The 21,510-nt window shown below is 38.5% G+C and overlaps 1 long non-coding RNA gene across 2 annotated transcripts; it reads right to left on the bottom strand.

Moving 5' to 3' along the window:
* Positions 1–1,750: 1,750 nt before the first annotated feature.
* LOC139789901 (uncharacterized) lies at positions 1,751–13,885 on the bottom strand. Of its 2 annotated transcripts, none has more exons than XR_011723287.1 (3): positions 13,666–13,885; positions 11,724–11,779; positions 1,751–2,696 (listed from the first exon to the last, which is right to left on the bottom strand). It is a non-coding gene; the product is annotated as an uncharacterized lncRNA (long non-coding RNA). The 2 variants fall into 2 exon arrangements; XR_011723286.1 differs by lacking the exon at positions 1,751–2,696 and adding an exon at positions 4,861–4,999.
* Between the last annotated feature and the right edge of the window lie 7,625 nt (positions 13,886–21,510).

The raw sequence follows: 21,510 nt of genomic DNA, 5'->3' as shown, positions 1-21,510 counted from the left end.
GTAAATTTTAAAAAATAATAATAATAAAAAGACAAAATGGCTTTGCAACATAGAAAATCTAGATTAACATCTGGAAAACATTCTCCAAGAGAAGTTAAGTGCTGGACCACATTACTTAAGCAAATTGCTGAGGTTCAAAATTAGACATACAATTTGTTTTTCCTCAGCGAATTAGGAGAGATTATTTGACCTGTTCAAGCTCTTCAGAGTTTGCACTTCTGATTTCTATCATTCGTTATCACCAAAATTACTTAAGTTCTAAACAGTGTTCTTCTTGTCTTTTACAATTAATTGAATATCTGAGAAAAAAATAACACAAAAACAAAGAAAGAGATCTGATAGGCTGAGGAAAAATGCTGTAAAGCACTAAATAATGTCTCAGCACGTTTTTTGCATTTTAGCATTTTTTCCAGATTGATTCAATTAATTCTATTTTTTTTTTTTAATCTCCTAGACCTCTCGCATGAAAAGCACCTTTTTGTGTTTGGCGGTTTATTTTTAATTTGCTTCTTTTTTTTGGTCTACTTGAGACATGGGGAATCCAGAATTAAGCTAACTACAGACAATATGCATTCTGAAAAATCATGCCCCATCTGTAATTTACATTTGAGTACTTTAAAATGATGATATATTAACTTCCTAATGAAAACTTTGGGCCAAGAATCACTGTATCAGTAGCATAAATGCACATACCTGCCAAACTGCATCTAAAAAAAATTCTTACATTCTAGACATCAATATCAGACATATTCGATATTAGGGATTCACCTGTAATTTGTAGCAAGTGAAACTACAGTAAGATACCTGCTTTCTACCTTCAAATAACTAAATCTTGAACAAATGTGTAGTTAAGGGCCAGCATTCAGTGTTCATGGTCTAGAAACAGGACCGGTTTTCCACAATACTTTCTTCATAGTGTAGAAGTCTACTAGATTTCTTCCCCAATGTTTCCACAGTAATACTTAGGTTACTTTCTTCATCCTTTACAGGATGGAAGGTAGATAATGAGACCAAAAGATGATTTGAATCACATGCTATTTAACACAAAACAGAAAGTGACGTCACATCATGTGTCAAGAAGCTTTAAAATATGCTTGATACTGAAATTTGCATTCCTAACCTACGACCTGTCCTCCTGTATCAGGGAACTTATAAGTGTATAGAACTTGGGTTTTGGTTTGTTTTTTGGTTTGTTTGGTTTTTTTTGTTTTTTTTTTTTGGGTTTTTTATTTGGATTTGTTTGTTTGTTTGTTTTTAATGTGTTGACAGGAAAAAAAGATAGAGAATTATCAATAAGGGATGACTGGATATTGCCCTTTTGAATTCTCTAAACTTACTGCTCCTTCCCAAAGACATGAAGAGAGCTCATGAGAGTAGGAAAACCACACAAAAAATTAAGCCACAATTATTAGAAACCTTGTAAAAAGGCTCAATTAATCTTTCCACCCATGGTCCTTTTTCTCTTTTTCCCCTCATGGCAAATCTTGAAAATCATGGCATATCAAGACTACATGTATTTATTCTAGCTAGTATTTAACCAGTGCTCCTAGCTGCTACAGTAGTACAAGAGGTAAATACCAGTTTACTCTCCAAATAATTAATTAATAGTTGTTCGCTACAGTTCCTCCTAAATCCTTGTAAAACACCCCTAGAACTGAGCATTCTGAATATACTCGTTTTGAATTGAGCATTCAGAGCAAGAGTATAATTGAACTGTGAAAGTTACATTCATCTCAATTTATACTACTCATATGTGTGGTATCTATTTGCCTTCAAATGGAATCTTACTAGTTCTCCCAGTCTTTCTTTCCTGTATTAAGATTCCCTTGTTTCTTTAGCATGTTCAAATAGGCTAATACTTTCTTGTCTTTTCTATTTTGGCTGGGTGTTTCAGGTCTGAAAAGCCCACTATGCAATAACTATGCAAATGAGCATTTTGTGTCATGCAAATGCACCGTGTGATGTGATGTTCAGGCAGTCACTTTGCAGCATTTTTTATTTGGAATAATTGTGTTTTCCATGGAAGACTAAGGCAGAGGGATAAACTACTTACAGCTTGTATCTTTGTAGACTCACCATAGCATCTATGTAGTGTACACCTTAAAAGAACCAATATTTAAATACATGCTTCAGTGAAGATGGTTTACCATGCTGCCCACTTCCACAACATACAGTATGTTATATTATATGGGCTACGTTATATATATGGGATATAAAAAGCTGTTAAAATCAAAGCAAAGGAGTTAATCATTACAGCCTGTTATACAGCATCACCACCTAGTTGGCCATGACTGGGTGCTAGCTTGTGGCAATGCTGTATCACCCAATGCCTGTAAGGTGTGGGTAGAAAACCAGCAACACTACCAGCTGCATGGGCTGTGAGTCTGAGTTCATGAAACGCCTTATCTGTGGAAAGAAAACTGAACTATTCAAAAACAGGAAAATAAATGAGTCAAGAAAGTATTTTAGACTACAGGTATTAGAGTTGGGAGGAACTGCCTTGTTTACACACAACAGAGAAATCAGCAAGAAACAGAGATTCTTGGTATGTAAGGTGCAACATAATAAATAAAAAAAAGGTAAGCTTGGGGCAGGAAGAACTTACACCAGGGCAATGGAGAAATCTAGATTGAATGCAGAATAGATATTTTTAATTCCTCAGAATGAAAATTGTCCCCTGAAGCTTCATCCTCAAGCTAAAAAAGGAGGGTGAGGAGCCCCAACATTTCTCACATCTCCAGAACACAAGAATAACTGATCCAGTTCTGCTGTTTGAAGGGTACCTTCTAACATCACTCATCAGTCCACAAAAGCAGGCTTTCCTCATTCTTGATAATATTGAACATGGAGAAATTAAGCTATATGAATTAAATGGGGTGGGGTTAGTCTTCATATAATTACTGTTTCTCTGACATTCTGTCCCAGCTATTGCCTCTCCCAACTCTGCATCGTAAAATGCTGATTCTGCCATTCATAGGTATTGTTGTCACTCCTCTAAGTACTTCAGACAAAAAAGAAAACTATAGGATTTTATGCTTTTCTGGTTTTCATCTTAAAAAAGACATACAAACCCAGAAAATATTTGCATGGGATCAACGACTGGACAGAATGTTTTCTTCCTTGCTTTTAAATTTTGCTCCTATTTTGGAAAATTACTTTCATTATTTCTATTTGGGTGAGGCTGAGGAGTAATGTTGTAGAACCGTAACATGGAGGAAACTTCAACAGGTACATTGCCCTCCTTGTTAAGGTGATCTTACAAGATAAATGGAAATATTTATAGTGTGAAATATTTGTATGTGTGAAGTTAAACATGCAGAATACTTCTGATCTACTTAACTGCCTAGAACTTGTATTACTTAAGCCTCTACATGTAACATTTTGCATGCGATTTTTTTTCTGTCTGTAGGAGCTGTTCTGAAACAGAATAGCCATGTACACCAGAAGTGCCCTCTCCTTTTGCAGTTTCACTTGAGAAATAAAATACTGTTGTTGCTTTAAGAACCGCTTTAGTAATCACAAGTCAAACACCTTAAAATAAATTGTAATGAAGGTGGTTTTGAATTGTTTGAGTAGCAAGAGACATTTTCACGAATTATTCTAACATTATGTACTACGAAACATCTCTTTGTATTCTTACCATGTTTCCCTTCAGTTTCAGAGGAAAGAAGGATCCTTTCTAGTCTCACATTTGCTTAACTCCTATTATGCTGGTAACTTTCAGTTGGGCTTTTTTTTTTTTCTTGCCTTGGTTTTCTTACCATTATAATTTTTAAAATAAACCCTCCTCCACAACATATCTGGTCAATTTATATTCATAGCTGTAACTACTGAGGCATAGTCTTCATCAATTTCTTCATAACACCACAGCTAACATATTAGTATTTACTGCTTCTGTAAAAATATTTTCTAGTTCTAAAAATTTCAGTTTTAATTTAAATTAAACAAGGCAATCAAACCACAACCAGGCTATGTAGGGTATATTATATTTTGCAATTCATTACAAAATACTCTACTTTTGTACCATTTTCTTTCAGTGCTTATTTTGCATATGTTTTCAATACTTCCCATGTTATACTGGTTTAAGATGCTTATTCTGGATGATAATGTAAGAGGAAGTAAATGTAAGCAAGTAATTACAGAACCCGTGTAAATACTTCTCCAGCTGTAGAAGCTCAGAACTCTTTCTTGCTGCAAGTACAAAGTGTGGCTAGTTTATAATGAGGATTATGAAGTACCATTTGCCACTGAGAGAATGCACTGCCTATAAAGAGTTTGCTCTGAGACTGATACTGCAGAATATGCATCGTTGTGCTATAAATTCACTGCTGCAGAGACACATCTCATACAGTTTGGGAAGCAGATATGCAATTGAGCAACTTTAGAAGAAGTAATAAATTTAGAACCTTAATATAGTGTTTCATTAATAAACAATTTATAGAAAGAATTAACATAAAATTATCTTTACATACTCTGCTTTCCTAAAGCCACGAGCCACCTCCTGCTCCCTTCCTTGTTAAGTGCATGACATTTTGTAAACACAAATTTGCACTCCAGCAATGGGAGAATAGAGTCCTAAACACACTTAGTGCCTGATTTAATACGAACTCGTATTAAATGACAGAGGATGGCAAGCAAAGCAAAGAAGTAAAACTTCGAGACAGGACTAATAGCTCAGGCTTTCCTGACCCCCGCTGCTCTGGGTTGAGCTCTGATTTTTAGGCAGCAGTGACGTGATCAACTACTTCTTGATAACGAGTAGGTGATAGCTCTGATAGAACTTTTACATTAGCTGCTTTTATCATCAGTCCGCTAGTCTTTACTTGCCTCACAGACAGGACTGGTCTCAGAGTCGCCATTCCTCTTTCGGCAAGCGATTTCCTTTTCCTGAGCAGCTGCGGGAGGAAGGAGCTGCTGCCGCCTCAGGAATCCTCCTGCCCAGCGGGGCGAGGGAGGGAGGGAAACGCAGCTCCCCCCGGAGAGGCATGAGGGGCCTGTGCTGAAACGAGGGAAACGGAGTAGAGTGTAGATGCACTATCAGGCCTTCGGAGGAAGCAAGTAATGTTTTCATTTGAAAGCAGTTTCCGAGAGGAAAAGCAGCTCTGCTATTGCTCAGCCAAACCGGCTACAGTAAAAACTAATCCGGCTCCGCGTGTGACAGGGGCACAGCAGTCGTTCCTCCCTGGGGACAGATCTTGCTGCTGTGGCTTCTGCATTACAGGGAAGACTCCACACAGTACTGCCAGACACTCCAGCTGGAGGGGAAACTGACCCAAAACTGCTGGTGATACTCGATAGAGTTGCTTGGGTACTGAGCAAGTGATGCTCCGAGCAGCCTGCTACCCGTGCTCCAGGGTTTTGCACCTTTCAGACTCAAGTAGGTGTTGAGCATACTGCTGATGCTTTCAAGGCCTTGTTATTTTACATGAGTGAGTGCTTGACTGCAGATGCTGAACCAACAAAACTGCAATCAGTGGATGTTTCAGCTCTATTCTCTCTATCTGAAACAGATTTTTTTTCTCTCCAGCCTGTAGGCCCTGCAATTTTTCTCTCAGCTTACGCTGCTAGAGACGACAGTCAGTAACATTCTGGACAAGCTAGAAAAATATTTGGCAGGACTTTTTCTTCTATAATTTAAGGAAGAGAGTTTCTGATGGTTGGCCATGTTTAAACTCTGCTCTTGTATAAATATTTAAAATTAAGATATAAAAATCCACATGCATCCCTTTGTGAAATCCTACTTTTTTTCCTGGTCATCATCTTGGCATAAACTTGTCATGGGAGACTAAAGGTGTGAAAGATTATTGCTTTCTTTGATGAAAAATCCAGGTTTTCAGACAGCTGCTGCAGTATGTCTTTGAAGAAGAAACTGTTGCTGTTACTGTTTTTTACAGGTCCCCTTGAGTGGTAAACTGTGATTTATACAAAAACGCTGCACTGTTTGCCAGCATAAAGTAAGCAGCACAGGACAAATGGCAACACATATGGTCAGACTTCTTCCTGTAAACTGCACAAGCCTCACTTCAGAGAACAGGTAGAAAAGAAAATCTATTTACCTCTCTAAGATAAGGGAAACATTAGAAGAAATCTGGAGGTGTGAGGTTTTTCTCCACTTATGTAAAATAAAGAACTGGTTACATATTTCTGGGTCCTGAGAAACCTCTGTGCCTTTTTGCTGTTATTTATGCCAGTATTCATAGGCTGCCAGATAATGCAGCAGCTTGGTGCAATTCATAGGGACCTGTTCTTTGACATGGATCTTCACTGCAAAATTTCTCAATTAATGTCCTTAAAATGGAATTTAATTGAAATTTATTACTGAAACAAAGTCTGGAGAAACCTGCTGGTCTAGCCCAGCTCATTCCAAACAATGCAAGGTCTGACAGTTATGTGCAAAGCTTATATAATTTGCCTATTATTATCTTCTTTAGTCTATACTTCTGCCTGCTCTTACCTCCTTTCTCCCCTTCCATGCTTCTGCTCACTTGATTTTACATTTCTTGTAGAGAGGTCAGGCCAGCAGATGCCCTGCAAATAGCTGTCAATCTGCTTCACTGTGTTTGGGTCCACTCCTGGAGGACAAAATGCAGAGACCACAGTATCTTTTTCTGCCTCTGGCCTCTGGCATTGTATTTCAAGCTGACTGAAGGGTCTGGTTTCCCCGTTGGCAACCCTATTATAGTACTGGCTACATTTTAGTGTTTGAAAGGAAAAAGCCTCACCACTTTAACACCTCCTGTTATCTCAGTAAAGTGATGTTTAAATAACTGAACTGGCTTCAATGAACTGTAGTTGCCATTTTCCTGCTTCTTAGTGAGATAAAATGGAGATAATTATGAAGTGGATGAGCAGGTTTAATGAAAGCCAGTTTCTTTTGGTATATTCCTGAAGCAGCAATCATCATCTGTTTGGCTTTTGAAGAGCAACAATTATAATCACTTAAAATCCCAAGGGGAACAAAAATAGAACTTAGATTAGCATATAAAATATACAGCTGGATTGGGCAAGCCTATAAAAATCTGGGGAAATCATTCTAATTTGAAAGCTATTCAAAATCGCAAGCAAAATGAGATCAAGTACATTTTACATGTTTCTTCCTTTCTTTTCCTTTTCAAAGTAGTAACATAAAAACATTTATAGTATTTTCCTAAAACATGGAAATGAAAACCCAATGCCAAGAAAGAGAGGAGGCAAAAATAGGCAAAAGGTGTATTTTCAAAATAACAGATAAACTTAGCTATTGTAACACCATCTTTAGCCCTGACAGAACTGCATTGCAAAGCTGTGTGCTATATATACTCCAGAACTGAAAAATAAAAATATTGATGAAACAGATAGCTGCACATTTCATCTTTATCAGACAACAGAGCAGTGATAATACCTAAAGGGAACTAACAACAGACAATAAAATAAATTGCAAGCAGTGAGACTGGCTGTGCAGCATAGAAAAAACTGAAGTGTTCAGCGGTAATTTTAGATGTTCTTTTTTATAGTTAACACAAATTCAGCAATCAGTGAAGAAAATTGTTTTCCTTATGCTGGAATGTCCACATTTCAGACTGGTATCATTTTTGATTCTAAAGATAAATCTTCATTTCAGTAAACTGCGAACTAAAAAACAGAATTACTTTTTAGAAAAACACTACTGATATATAGCACTTTCAGTAATTTTGACTTGAAATACTCAGTCTACTTCTGCTCAGTTAGCTTAAATAAGACATTATGCAGCTGCAGGAATAAGATTCCAAATAAGAACAACATCTTCCAAAAACTTCTGGGCAACGTAAGGAGTTCCAATTGCTTGCTATTCATACTACCAAAAAAGTACAAGCATGTATTCTCAGTATATTAAATATATCCTAAAAAGACACTCTTTTGCAAGTCTGAATTCATACAGGAATGTCTGCTTATCACACATAAGGTTCTCTGGTATAAAATACACTCTCTCCAGTTAGGAGATACTACATGTTTGGAGATTTTGATACCAAAACCAAGCAGGTCTTGAAGGCACAACTGTTATTTCCATGAGGAAATCCTCTGAAATCGAAATTTGAAAAATCAAGTTAAATGACTGCAGGAATTAGCTTCTGCTACATTGTCCATAAAAATATTTGAAGATGGCCCATGAAATTCCTGAAAAAAATTATTTCTCTGCACTGCTGAGCCCTTGCTGGGCATCTGCCCTTTCCCCCTGTCCTCCACTGCAGTTTTTAATTTTCTTCCTTTCATTTTCAATCTCAATTAAAAATAATATTTATTGTTCTGTTTTGCTCAAATAGATATATTTTGTATCTGCTACTGTGATTAAGTAAGCATTCCTTCAGATGCCTGAACTTCCTGAATGCTGAGTTAAGTCCAAAAATCAAAGCACACTTACTCATCTTCTCTGGTGCTTTAAGGTAACACCAGAAAAGGCCCAGCAGGCCTTTTTGACAGTCTGCCCAAGCCATCTGTTTCATATTCTGCATGCTTTGAACAACATAGTGTGCCATGGGATGTAAAAACCCATCACAGCACCTTTAATGTAATGTGGAATCCAATGGTTAACCATTTTTGAAGAAATTATAACTGAAGGTAGGATACTAGTCAGGAAACTAGTTTTGCTCTTATTTCTTATTTAACATTTTACAGCATCTAGATTTATTATCTCAGCCTGCTTCAATGGACATTTCCTAACTAGAGAGACAAAATGAACTCAACAGGCATGAAGACCTTCGTACAGCTCGGAAGTACTGAAACCCAGACTTACTGATAAATATTGGCTAAAACTAAGCATCCCGTACTCCCTGGGCCTCAGTGCCCACTCCTACTGCCCTGTTTATAAATCACCCCTTCTGCACACTGTCTGAACAGTCAGTAGGACTATAGAAACAAGACAGTGAAATCATGCCTAGAAGGAATAACCAGCTTTACTTCAAACCATGCTGACCCCATGACCTATGACAAGATGTAGAAAAAATAGTCACTCAAGTTGGAAGCACTATATTCACATTAAATTGTGCTGTTGGAGGAAAAGAAAAAAAGTGTTCGATACAGGAATATTTGTAGATCTGTCCCCATGCTGAGGCTGTATAAAGCCACATCTTTATATTTTTTACCTTAAACTTTAGTGGCATTAAATAGTTAGACCTGACGCTTAAAATAAGTTCTCAGAAATGTGCTAATTTTGCACTTCTGTGGTCACAGACAACTATGCAACTTTTATTTCTGCAAGATTAATAAGTCTTAACTTCCAGAATGAACATAAGTATCACGTGAACAGGGTAAGGGAGTCTTCTACTCATAATCCTGAGAACAGCATAGGGACCAGTATCACAATGCCACCAAAACTAAGAGCAGTACCTCCTTCCTTTCATGGAGACAACTTGTTTAGCCATACAAACTACTTACTATCCACTCAATAGAACACCACTCTGGTCATGTTAACCCTGATGTTTTTACCTGTGATTTTTAACATACACAGCTCTTGTTCTGCCAGGGTATACTAGCCTGACATTTTTGTCACGGCATAACCCAGCAACTCCCAGGGCAAGCAATACAAGTGAAGAAAAGCACAGCTTTGACAAATAACACTTTCTGCTGCCTAAATGGTTCAGTTTCAAAACAGATTATTTCTCAAAGATAGTTATCTACATTTTCTTCTAATGCCAGAGATCTGAGTGCCTGAACTCCTAAGTACTGGTTTGCATATCACCCCTACTTTAAAAAGCTAAAGTTTGTTTTACGCATTGAGGTTTTAAAAGACTTAGAGACTTAAAGGATAGTTCCTAAAGCACATATTTTAACGTGTTTTGCATTTCTATGATGCTCGAAGAAATTTAATTCCAAGCACTAGGCCAGATTACAAATGTTTTGTTCTCTGTAATAAATATGATGCATGTGTATCCATGCAAGTATCTCTGCCAATCTGTGTTCAAAATGCAGAATGGAAACAGATTCAGGACAACTAACAGTATAGCTGGGAGCATTGAAGACAGATGCATTTCTCTGAGAAAATTTCTAAAGTTTTGTTGACTTCACAAGCATGCAGAATTATCTGCAAGGTTTGGGGTCAACATCACCAGACATTCCAGTGTGAAAGTTACCTTGCTTTAGTATTTCTCCAAAAAGACCCAGATAGACTCCAAACAAAGCAGTGCGATTTTTTATTATTATTTTTTTACCTTTCTGCATATAAAATCTTAGAAGGTGGAAGAGTTAAGCATGCAATTTACTACGCTTAAAATTTTTAAGGTACTGCAGTGACTTCCTGGATCAGGCTGAGGTCAGTTCTTACATGTTTCTCACACTCCTGACAAATTGACCTGTGCCATTGTTTGAAGATGGAAACTCGACAACTACTATCTTATTTTTCGATGGCTTGCAATTTATTTTACAAAAGGAGGCAAAGGGGTCTCATTTGAAAATTAGATTCCGAAAATTTCAAACTATTTCCTGAGGAGAATAATTACTGAAAATTAGCAGTTGAACCAGCTGACACGTGATATAAAATCATGCTTTCATTATATGTAAGTCTGTGAAACATGAACTTAAAAAGTACAGTAAATTTAACCTAGTAAAATCATACACACACGTTGGCAGAGGAAAGCATTTGAACTGTGCTTATTAGGTATGAATATCTTTCTGTTTAATCATTTTATGTTAATAGCCCTTTAAGATAAAACAAATGAACAATTATATTAAGATGCTAAAACAAAATGTACTTGTTAACTTGTTTTCTAAGTGTCTCAAGTATGAAACAATTGCTGTAATTTTTTCCTTCTTACAGAATAAATATTCCATGCCTCCATTCCAAGTTTGGAAGTTGGTATATAGCAACTAATAGGAAATTTCACAGCTTTTATGAGGTTTTATGCAGAGGCATTATTTAGAAACTCACAAAGAACCAGAAAAGGGTGCCCAGGAAGCTCCTTTGCATTTAATTTTCAAGAAAATCTTTACAGTTTGATTAAGTCTTGGTACTTTTTGCTGTTGCCCTTCAATTTGAATTATAATTTTTCACTCTAAGTCTGGACTTTGAAATATGCAAGTGTGATATTCACATTGTTTGGAAGAATTTGAACTGACTTCCTACTCATCTGCTGAAAGGTGTGTACATGGTGTCCCACCCCTTGTAATTTCACACAGAAGTGTCTGTGTATATTTTGCTCAGTGTCAATGATCTAATTTTCAATAACACTTCCCTCATAACATCAATCCATATATATTCTTCAGCCAGGTAGCATACACAATGTGTTTGCACAAGCATAAAGAGTTTTTTCCTTGATATTTCTAATCACAGAGGAACACAAAGCCTATCATCTACCCAGAGTATTAGATTTTTAGTCAATGTCAGGAAAGATAATTCTGTAAAGCTTTGCATCCCAAATCTTTCAGGTTTTCAGTTTTTTATTAACAATTTGAGTTAAATTTGATCTATTGTATTCACAGGTTGGTTTTGTTTGGTTTTTTTTTCTTCTAATGTCTGGTGTCACTAGTGCATAACCTCTGATATCTCCACAGACAGATGCAGGTGAGGGTAAATGAAGGTACCCACTGCAGCAGAAGGGGTGTGCTCTGGACAGGGACCATAAACAGGCTGCAGAGCTGGTAAGCAGCTGTTCCCACAGAAACTGAGTGCATCTGTTTGAGAGGTGCTGAGAAAACAGATTATTATCTACTCCCTGATCATGAATTTAATAGCATTTGAGGAGCATATATGCAAGAAAAGTGAGTTCCCTTACAGTAAGGAGAGTTTCCAGACAAACTGAAGACTTTTTGCTCTCTGCTCACTTTTCTCCTGCATAGGGCATAGGGAAATAAAGGGTGAATGAGCCATTAGTAAGAGAGTCTTCAAAATTATAAATACTTACAGCACTTGTAGTCCGTGTGGTTGCTGTAAAAGGAAAATACATGTGGTGGATCCAGTTTCCTTGGAGAAAAAGACCGATGGGAAAAAAAAACAAAAAACAAAAAACCAAAGCCAAAACCAAAAAAAGACAACAAAAAAACCAAACACAAAAACCACAAAAAAAACCCCAATCAAAAAACAAGAAGAAGAAAAAAAAAAAAGACAAAAAAACATAAACACCAACTCTCTCCCCCCCAAAAAAAAACCTGGCTACACAAAGATGTGTACAATTTTACCACCTGCAGTCTTTTAGAATGGTTCAGCTAACTGCAGCCAGCTCAGGGCCAAAGTGCTGAGGTTACTGTCCCTAGTGCATATTAAAGTCAATGTACTAACGTACTTATGTTTCTGAGATTACTGACTTCATTAGAGGAAGAATAATGTTTTTAAAAATAAGACAGTTTGAGCTGAGCTAATGCTGGAATACATTCATGTTCATATACCTGTACTTTTGGGAAATACTACCATAAACATTATGGCCTTTGAACAGTCAGTATTTTCAAAAAAAAGGACTGAAAACTTCGTTATTAAAGGAAAAAAAACCCCACCTGGTCTGTAGGTACAGCTAGAAGTCTATAGCTTCTTCTTACTTGCTGTAGATTTAAATTATTTTCTTTTTCATCCTATTTATACACATTATACTACATATAAGTTCTGGACACTTCAAATAACACAGTATCCTGAAAGTTCTATCAGAACAGTAACTAGATTTACCACTACTGCCAGTTATCTGTATTGCTTAAGGTAATAGTGAAGTGAAACAATGCTGACTTACATCTACTTTCTGTAGAAATTATTCTGGTATCTACAGAAAACAATCGGTGCAAGTAACTACTGTCTGCCATACAACATAAAAGCTAACCTATTCCTAAATGCTTCAACAGGAAAGCTACCTCAGGCTTTGAGCAACCTGGTTTAGTGGAAGGTGCCCTTGCCTGTGGCAGGTAGGTTGCAACAAGACAATCTTTAAAGAGTCTTGTAACCCGAACCATTCTGTGAAGTGGGGAAACGTCTTTATTACTCCTTCAGCTGGCTCAAGCAGCTACAATTATACATCCCTTAAAAAATCAGTAACATCAAACTGATATGACAAATAAAGCAAATTAAACTTTAAAAATCAACAAAGGTAAGAAAACCCAGAAAAATAAAAATGTAAAAATAAAGTTAATGAATTAATACTAATAAATTAAAAAAAAAACCCACAATTTTTCTACCCATCTTGTTTTGTGAACGAGTGCTCCCCAGGAGCGAGATGGGGTTCTTTGCTGCACAAATACATATTTCATCGTGGAAAGGTGCTATTTTTACACCCAGCACCCCAGCACCGGTCCGCCAAGGGCGGGCGGCCGGCCTGAAGGTCGCTTCCAGACGGCATCAGACGCGACTCCCAAAACGGCGTCTGGGGGGGAGCTGACAGCCTTGAGCAGTGGGAGCGACCCTGACATTCCCTCGGAAGGTGGGATCTCTCCCCCTGTTCAAAGGGAGCCGGGGGGTAAGGAGCAAGCTCGAAGCAGCAGCCCCCGCTGGCTCCTGTCCCCCCCAGCCCCCTCCTGCCCCACCCGGGGCCACCCCCGCCGCGGGGTTCCCGGCTCGGAGCTTCCCCTCCCGAGCGCGGCTGCATCACAGGCACGCACGACGTTTATGTGTGCGAGGATTTTCTCTTTCACTCGCCCCGACGGTACTTGCTGCTTTTTTATTATTATTATTTATTTTTTGGTTAAGCCGATTCCACAAGAAATTACAAAAAAAAATTAAAAGAACATATATATACTTACCATTCTGACCTCATAGTGCTTTGTCATGGGCTTAGAGGAGAAAAAAAAAATCCAAACAAAACACCACAGACACACCCACCCCCACACGTATTTATGACTTTTCAAAACAGTTGTGGTAGGGTCAAAGGGGGAGGGGAGGCGTGCTGTCGCTGTAAAGTACATCGAGAAACCACCGCACCAAAAGAGGTCGAGCTAAGAGTAGCACCGACCAAACGCTACCCCCGCCCCTCCCGAGCACTCAGGAGAAACAGGAGAGGTGGGTGGAGAGGCTTGAGTGGAGGGGAGGGTTGCACGGTGCCATCCCACTGTGGGAACCGCCCGCCTTAAAAAAATTATTAAAAATAAACAAAATAAAAACAAAATTTAAATTAAATTGAATTAAATTAAATTTTAAAATAAAGGCAAAGCCCGCCGGCATGCAGATGTACACTTCTTGCAGAGCCGGGGGGCCGACGGGCCAAGCCCCCGGGGTGCTGCCGGCAGAGCTTGTCCAGCCGTCGGGCCGCACCGGCCCCGCCGATGGACGGCAGCCCCGGCCGTCTGGGGATCACCTAGTCAGAGCTGAACAGCCTCGGTTCTTTCGGTCTGCTCTCGAGATTGCCTCCTAGCCTTTCCCTAAAGCTGTTCCTCGGATTCAGCCCCTGCAGCTGGAGGCTGGGGAAATGTCATACCATAAGTTCAGTGAATCCTGTCCAAAATGCTTCTCCAGGAGGAACCCCGTTGTGCATGTTGGGGACATTTCACGTTGTCAAACACCACGGGGACCACTGGCCGCCAACACACACAGTCACACATACACACACATACCTTGTCACGTTTGCAAAATACCCTGCTCCCACATGCCCCACATCACGCTGCTCTTCCCTTCCTAATCAGAGACTGTCATCCCGCTGTTAAAACCAGCCCTATTTGCCATGAAGGTATGCAGCCCATGGCCACGGACACCTTTGGCTGCAAAATGTTTGGCTGCCTCTCAGTTTGCCGTCCCTAAAGCCGCTGTCCCCTCAGCAAGCTCCTTTTATGCCCCTGGGCTGCCTAATCGTTTGTTCCTGTCCTGGCACAAGGTTCACTTCATTCCTTTGTTTTGTGGTGTGAGTTTGGATGAGCCACTTTGGATGAATTAAATCTAAAGGATCCGGGCTCTATGGTGGTCTTGAGGGCTATTAGGTTCACCTCCTTGTCTGAAGTGAACAGTTCCTAGGTGAGAATTTCATTTCCCACCTGCCTAAATAATGCTTGAAGCTTTCAGCCTAAAACGTCTAAGTAGCCTTGGCTACTCCAGAGGCTGATTTTAATATGTCGTGGTACAAAGGACAGACCCCACCTCTTTTTGACCTGATCCTTCACAACAGGCAGCCGTGGTACTGACATTGGTGCTGTTGATGTTGCCCATCTTGCACTACTCATACCAGTCAGAGATTTTGGGTATAAAATGAGAGGAATTCATTTTTCATCTCGGGATACTCAAAGGTAGAGCTCCAACTCCCACCATGTCTAGAAGAATTGCTGAAAGTCTGAACTACCTACTTTTCTGTTGGAGCTGTAGCAGCATGTTTTAAGGACTTAAAAGATTCAGTGAATTAAAAAGATGAGGAAGAGAAGAGAACATAAATATGCCTTCATAGCAGACATAGGACAAAAGTTATCTCTGGTCTCTGTCCTCAGGATTATCCTGGAAAATTTTTCACCTTAACACTAAAACTATTCAGTGTTTATTTCTAAAATGCTCTACCAAAGATTTTTTCCCTATATGCTGTCTTAGGGACCTTGTGTACTCTGGGTTTAGTACTTCAAAGGAATATCCTGGAAAATCTCCTTATTAAATTTTTTTAATTCTTGAAAGTTCTGTATTTTTCCTAGCTCATCTCTCAATTTTTTCCCCACCCACAAGAAGCAACATGAGTGTACTATTACTAACATTACTAGTTAGTATTACTAACAAGATACTTGCACCTTCTGAAGAATATTAAAGAACAGTCTGTATGCTTGCTGCATTTCTCTATGCCTGAGCTGAAGAACAGAATCAACAAAAAATTCTTAAGTATTTCTTTTTCCAAAAATTATACAGACTGCATGTCTATAGCAGTATTCTCATACAGACAAATATGTACAATAGACAGTGTTTGAGAACTACTACAGCCATGTCTGACAGCTTGGGGTTTTGATCCCAGTTGCCAGAGAAAGTAGGAGGTGAGAGCTAACTTTAATGTTTTCCTGGTAAATTATTATGATAGTCTCTAAAGGAACCTGTATCTGTGAACAGAGAAGTGGAGATCCATTTTTAGAGAAAGGCTCATTCCACCCATAGCTGACATGGAGAGGTTGTTCCGCTCCTGCACAAACATCAGTTCTGGGCCCCAGTGCTTGCTGACAAGTGAAGCAGCTTGTCATTAAATGTTAAGAAGGAAAAAGGCCTCAACAAAGCCCTAAGCATTTGGTAGTTGTGAAGTTGCTGTGTTTCCACAGAGACGTAAGAAAAGAGACAAAGGAGACAATAGTTTGTGATGAAAGGAATTAGAAAAGAAAAAAATGAGGTTATGTTAAGCACTACTTCCATTTAATTTTCTTATTTAGAACGTATATTTTGTTTTGCAAGGCTGCCTAGGAAAGAACCATGTACTACTAGCCAGGTCATTGGCTTTTCGGAAACCTCACAATCGTGATTTCATTATAACATATACCACTGTGTTGACTACCACTGATTACTTAACTTTCCCACAGAACTTTTTTGCTCTTCTTACTAGATGGTGTTCTTGTCTGGTGGATTTTATATCAGATTGTAGGTAGCTGAACTTTATTGAAGTATGGGTGTCTGGTTTCAGCTGTTGGGAAAACAATATCTGATTATGAGATATATCAAAAACAGAATTCTTCTAATAAAAGTGCGTCTACTGCTTAGATATCTGTCTTCATTTTTCAGCAGATTTTTTGCTCTCACAATCTGTGTTTGTAGGTCAATCTTATTTATGTAACATCTGACAAACAAAGAACAATTAATTTCTCATTATCTGCTAGGCAAAAGTCATGCCCTCAGATTTTAATCAGCCAATGCAAATATCATTAGACTATAATCTATTTGCTACATTCTTTTTATTATATCTTCTAGGATAATGGCTAATGTTTTTCATTTTTGGTTCATGTGTGTGAACTTATTTTTAGATCTAACTTTCTGAGTATCTATTGGTTCCATAAATACTCAAGTGTTTTATTCTATTAATGGTATTATTAAAAAAAAAAAAAAAAAAAAAAAAAAAAAAAGAAAAAAGAAAAAAAAAGGCTTCATTGTGGATTTAAGTGAAAACTTGTCTTCATTCTGGAATCTGGGAAGTGAATATTTATAAATCATAAAAATTTGGCCTTGGCTTTCTGCCAAGATTAGATGATTTAGGCTTTTTGCTCTATATATCTCATGACACCTGAGGTGACTTTGACCTACCATCCCCAGCACAGCTGAGCTGCCTCCTTTAAGTTACAGCCATACCAATGGCAGAAAACAAGGAGTCCCCTATCTGAAAAGGCAGGAACTGGCTTGTTTCTCTCTGTCTTCATTTTTGAGATTCTGTATAAGGAATGTAAAATTTTTTGTTTGCCCTGGGGCACAGAGATACTTAGGTACCGTCTGGAAAGAAGGGTCTGATAAAGTATGCAAGTAAATTTTGTCTATTAATAATGTTTTCTTATTCTACACACAGAAGAACTCAGCCTTGAGCAGCAGGAGATACATATTGTCATGAAACTGTAGTAGTACAGAGAGCAAAACCATTGCATTGTGTCAACCTCATGTCAATAACAAATGATGCATCAGCATTATCAGTTGTTGTACCATACTTGCTCAGCTTAATGCTATAGATGCAACATCACTTGGATTCCGTTCCTTCATCTCCAAGCCCAGATACAAAAGACAGATATTCACCCAACTTCATGTCCTTATGATTGTTAGATGCCATCCTTCCTCTCAGCAAGGAATACCCCAGCAAGGGTATTGATTACTCTGTTCTGTGATACTACGACTGCTGCTGTTGTGAACCTTCACTCCTTCTAAGTTAATTACTTGAAGATGTGCAGGGGAAAAGATACACCAGCTACTCTTTTATACAGGGTCATTGTAATGATTTTTGCTTGGGAGCACCTGGGTAAGAAACATGTTAACTTCCAATTTGTTCCTTCCTAATGCTGTTCTGTCTCAGTACTCAACAGCCATCTTTGCAGTTTTTTCCTTCAGTTAAGAAATAAAAAGACCTTCACTTCGATGTTAAAGCACAGAAACCAACATGAAAATGTAGTTTAAACACTTTCTTTTCACTTGGAAATTGAATAGACGGACTTGAGAGTTGTGACTAGACACCATCTATCTGATGGTTGGTAGTTGTCTGCACATCCAAATTGTGTACAATTTGAAGGATTACTTAACAATTAACAAGAAGCCTGTGAATCACACCACTGCACTGCAACTTTGCTTTTATTTCTCCCTTCCTTCCCCTTCCCATCCATTAGAAAAAAAAAACAACTTATGGAAGTGCTTTTCGTCTTAATGAGAAATATCTGTATGTGGTTAATTCTTTTTTATCTAGCTGCATGGCAAAGAGCTTTTTCTCTTTTTCAGGAACTGCTTAAGATGCTCTGGAGGATGGTCACCGAGCTGCAGTGGAAACAGGCTCATTAAGGGGACTGCAGCTGGGTATGTGCATGAATTCATGTATGGTCATTGCCAGGAGACTGTGGCTGGAGGAAATTTACTGTTTTCCACACTAACTGGATGTAATCCTAGAGGGAGCATATAGTTTCATTATTTGCTTTTGAACAAGATAAGCTTGCAAACATTTTGATGGAAAATGGATTTTTGGATTGGACCAAGACAAGCTGGTCCATTTAGACAAAAGAAAGATGTAAAGGCACATTTGGATTTTTTTGGTGTTTGGTAACACAGTTCCACTGCTTTATTTCTGATGTAGAACTATTTTTTACTTTCAAAGTGCCTCTTATTCAAACATCTCAGAATGAATTTAATTCCATGTCTTCTTGGTCTTGTGAGATAACTGCATTTTTATAATCCAATTTGTAAATGGATAAAAGTACTCAAAATCAATTAGAAATTCTATTTCCATTATCATTGAAATCCCTGTACTCAAAACTTGCAAATTTGAAGAAGAATTTCAAGTTTACTTTATATTTGTATGTATCTGTATATGTATGAAGAGGAAACATAACTAGAAAGAGGGAGTAGGGGAGGGGGGGAGGAGGGTGGAGAGCTGGGAGCAGGGTGAGGGGGAGAAGTGTAAGAAAACAGAGAAAATCACCAGTCCTGGATCCAAGCGAGCCAACTGGGAAGAGTTGATGTTGATGAGACTTCCAAACCCCACCAACACAGCCCCTCATTTTATAGGCCTCTCTCCTTTGTTTCATAAAGAGCAAGCGTGGTTGAGTCATCATCACGACGAGACAGTCTGGATGGACTTAAGCACCTTCTGGTCCCCAGTCGTTTTTGTCTTCAATGTTATCATGATATGCAAGACTTAGGCCATATGCAGAAGCTTATCACTGTTTCCTTCCTCTCTAAAAATCCCTTTGGAAATGCTAATGATTTGCTCAAAGGTTCAAAGGTGGTTGTCACCACTCCTTGTGGATGAATTCTATTGGAGTGTTAAGGCAGGTCTGATGGGGGAATTAAAACTGTTTCCCCATCCAGTCCCTTCCACTGTCAAAGGTAAGTAAGGACAGGACCGTGTGTACAGAATTGTATGTGTACAAACATTTCACTGCTGTGGTTTATTGCTATATATAAGTTTATATTATGTGCAGAAGTATTTGATCACAGAAGATTGCCACTAATTTTAAAGGCTCCCTATCTTCCTCAGAAAACATTACTTTTCAATTACATGAGTTTGAAATTTCTGCGATTCATTAGTGATTCACCTTGAATTGGTGATTTGGTCTTGCAGAGGGCACTCTGCTGAAGTTAGGCTTTTCAGCATACTCTGATTAATTTTGCAGGGGGAAAGCAAGAAGGATGTAAACAGATTGTGTTGGCATACATGGTTAGTTTGCTGTGCATGTTTTCTTGTTAGTATAAGAATACAGAGAGAGTCAAAAAAATACATGTAATACATTTCTGGCCTAATGCTCCATGAAAACTGGTCCCAATAGCCTTTTAGCTGTATCTTGATACAAGGTAGTTAGTGGCAAGAAGAGCTCGTGTGAGCCCATGGCCTCAAAAGCTGTTGGTGAAAACACACAGAATTGTCATGAATGGAAAAGAAGATATCTAAGATCATTATGTCCAACTGTCAACACCCTCCCTCCCAATAAATAAATAAATTATATTTATCTATATCACCATGCCAACTAGCACACATCCTGAAATGCCTCATCTACATAGTTTTTAAGTATCTACAGAGATGATGGCTCCACCACCTCCCTGAGCACCTCATTCCATCACCTGACTACTCTCTCAGTAAAGAAATTCTTCCTAATACCTAGTCTAAATCTCCCTTTGTGCAATTTCAGGCCATTTCCTCTGGTACTGTCATTATTTACATGAGAGAAGAGGCAGCACCCACCTCCCTACAGCCTTCTTTCAGGTAGCGGTAGAGAGCATTAAGACTTCCTCTCAGCCCCCTCTTTTCCAAAATGTAAACATTCCCAATTCCCTCAACCTCTCCTTATAGCTCTTGTTCTCCAGACCCTTCACCAGCCTGGTTGCTCTTCTCTGAACTTGCTCCAGCACCTCAGTGTCTTTCTTGTCATGAGGGGCCCAGGACTGAACACCTGCCTGACTTTCAAGAGGCCAAGACTTTCCGTTGCATTTCAAACCACGATAAACTTGGTTTGCGAGTGCAAGTGAAATTCCACATGAAACACAAGACACATCGGGCTGTGCTGGGTTTTGCCTGAGAGTCTGGCTGCAGCAGGACTCTACAGTCAGGCAGCAAGCAATGTTCTGAGTAACCTACTGCATGGTGCAGAGCAAGAAAAATCAATAGCAAGAGCTAGTAATCTCCCTTCTCACCTCAGACCCCAAGTCTGTATGTTTAATTAAAAAATCATATCTACAGGTAAAACGGAAAGAAGGAAAAATAATTTTTTCCTCTATAGGCTACAAAATTGTTTCCTAAGCCTAAATGCTTAACAAAACTCGGAGAACACTCTTCACAGCAGGTTGGGAAACTTGCTTCATTTGGAAGACAATGAGCTTGCCATGCATCCACAGGAGGTCCCATTCAGTAACTTGTTGTGGTTTTGTGCTAACATAAGTAAATTCTCTTCTGTTTCCCTCTAGACCAAATTTTTCTTTTCCACCTCAGAGCAGTAGACTAATGATGCTTCAACACTCCAGCTTGATAGTTTGGAATTCCTAAAATTAAGAACTTTTCTCTGTACCAAGTTATTTTATTTTTCTTCTTCTTACCTATTACGGATCTCTTTTTTTTTTTTTTTTTTTTTTTTTTTTTAATAGTTAATGGATACTCAGAAGGATTTAGGTTAGGGAAGTGTAATAATGTGCTTTACCGTAGCACAGATTCAAAACACAATTAGATTTCCATTAAAAGCCACAGACATTTTGTGGGAGTTTAATATGAGCACCTAGCTTTGTAACAGGCACTAAAATGTAGTTTTCATGAGTAGTCTTCTTGGATTTGCAATGTAGTTCTTTCAGCTACTACTGGTTTTGTTATAACCATATTCCCCAAGCTGTTCCAATCCTTGTAAGGTCCACAGGCATCTGACTGATACCAGCAGCTGCTCAGAAGTGGTCAGCACATAAGAGAACCAGATGGACACTCAAGGAAATGTAAGAATGCAGAAATAGGATATGACTTAGTGCTATTGTGATAATCACATCATATC

This window comes from Heliangelus exortis, chromosome Z (genome assembly GCF_036169615.1).
Source record: "Heliangelus exortis chromosome Z, bHelExo1.hap1, whole genome shotgun sequence".
NCBI lineage: Eukaryota > Metazoa > Chordata > Aves > Apodiformes > Trochilidae > Heliangelus > Heliangelus exortis.
Note: the sequence above shows the minus strand (reverse complement) of the source record. Positions and strands in the feature narration are given on the sequence as shown.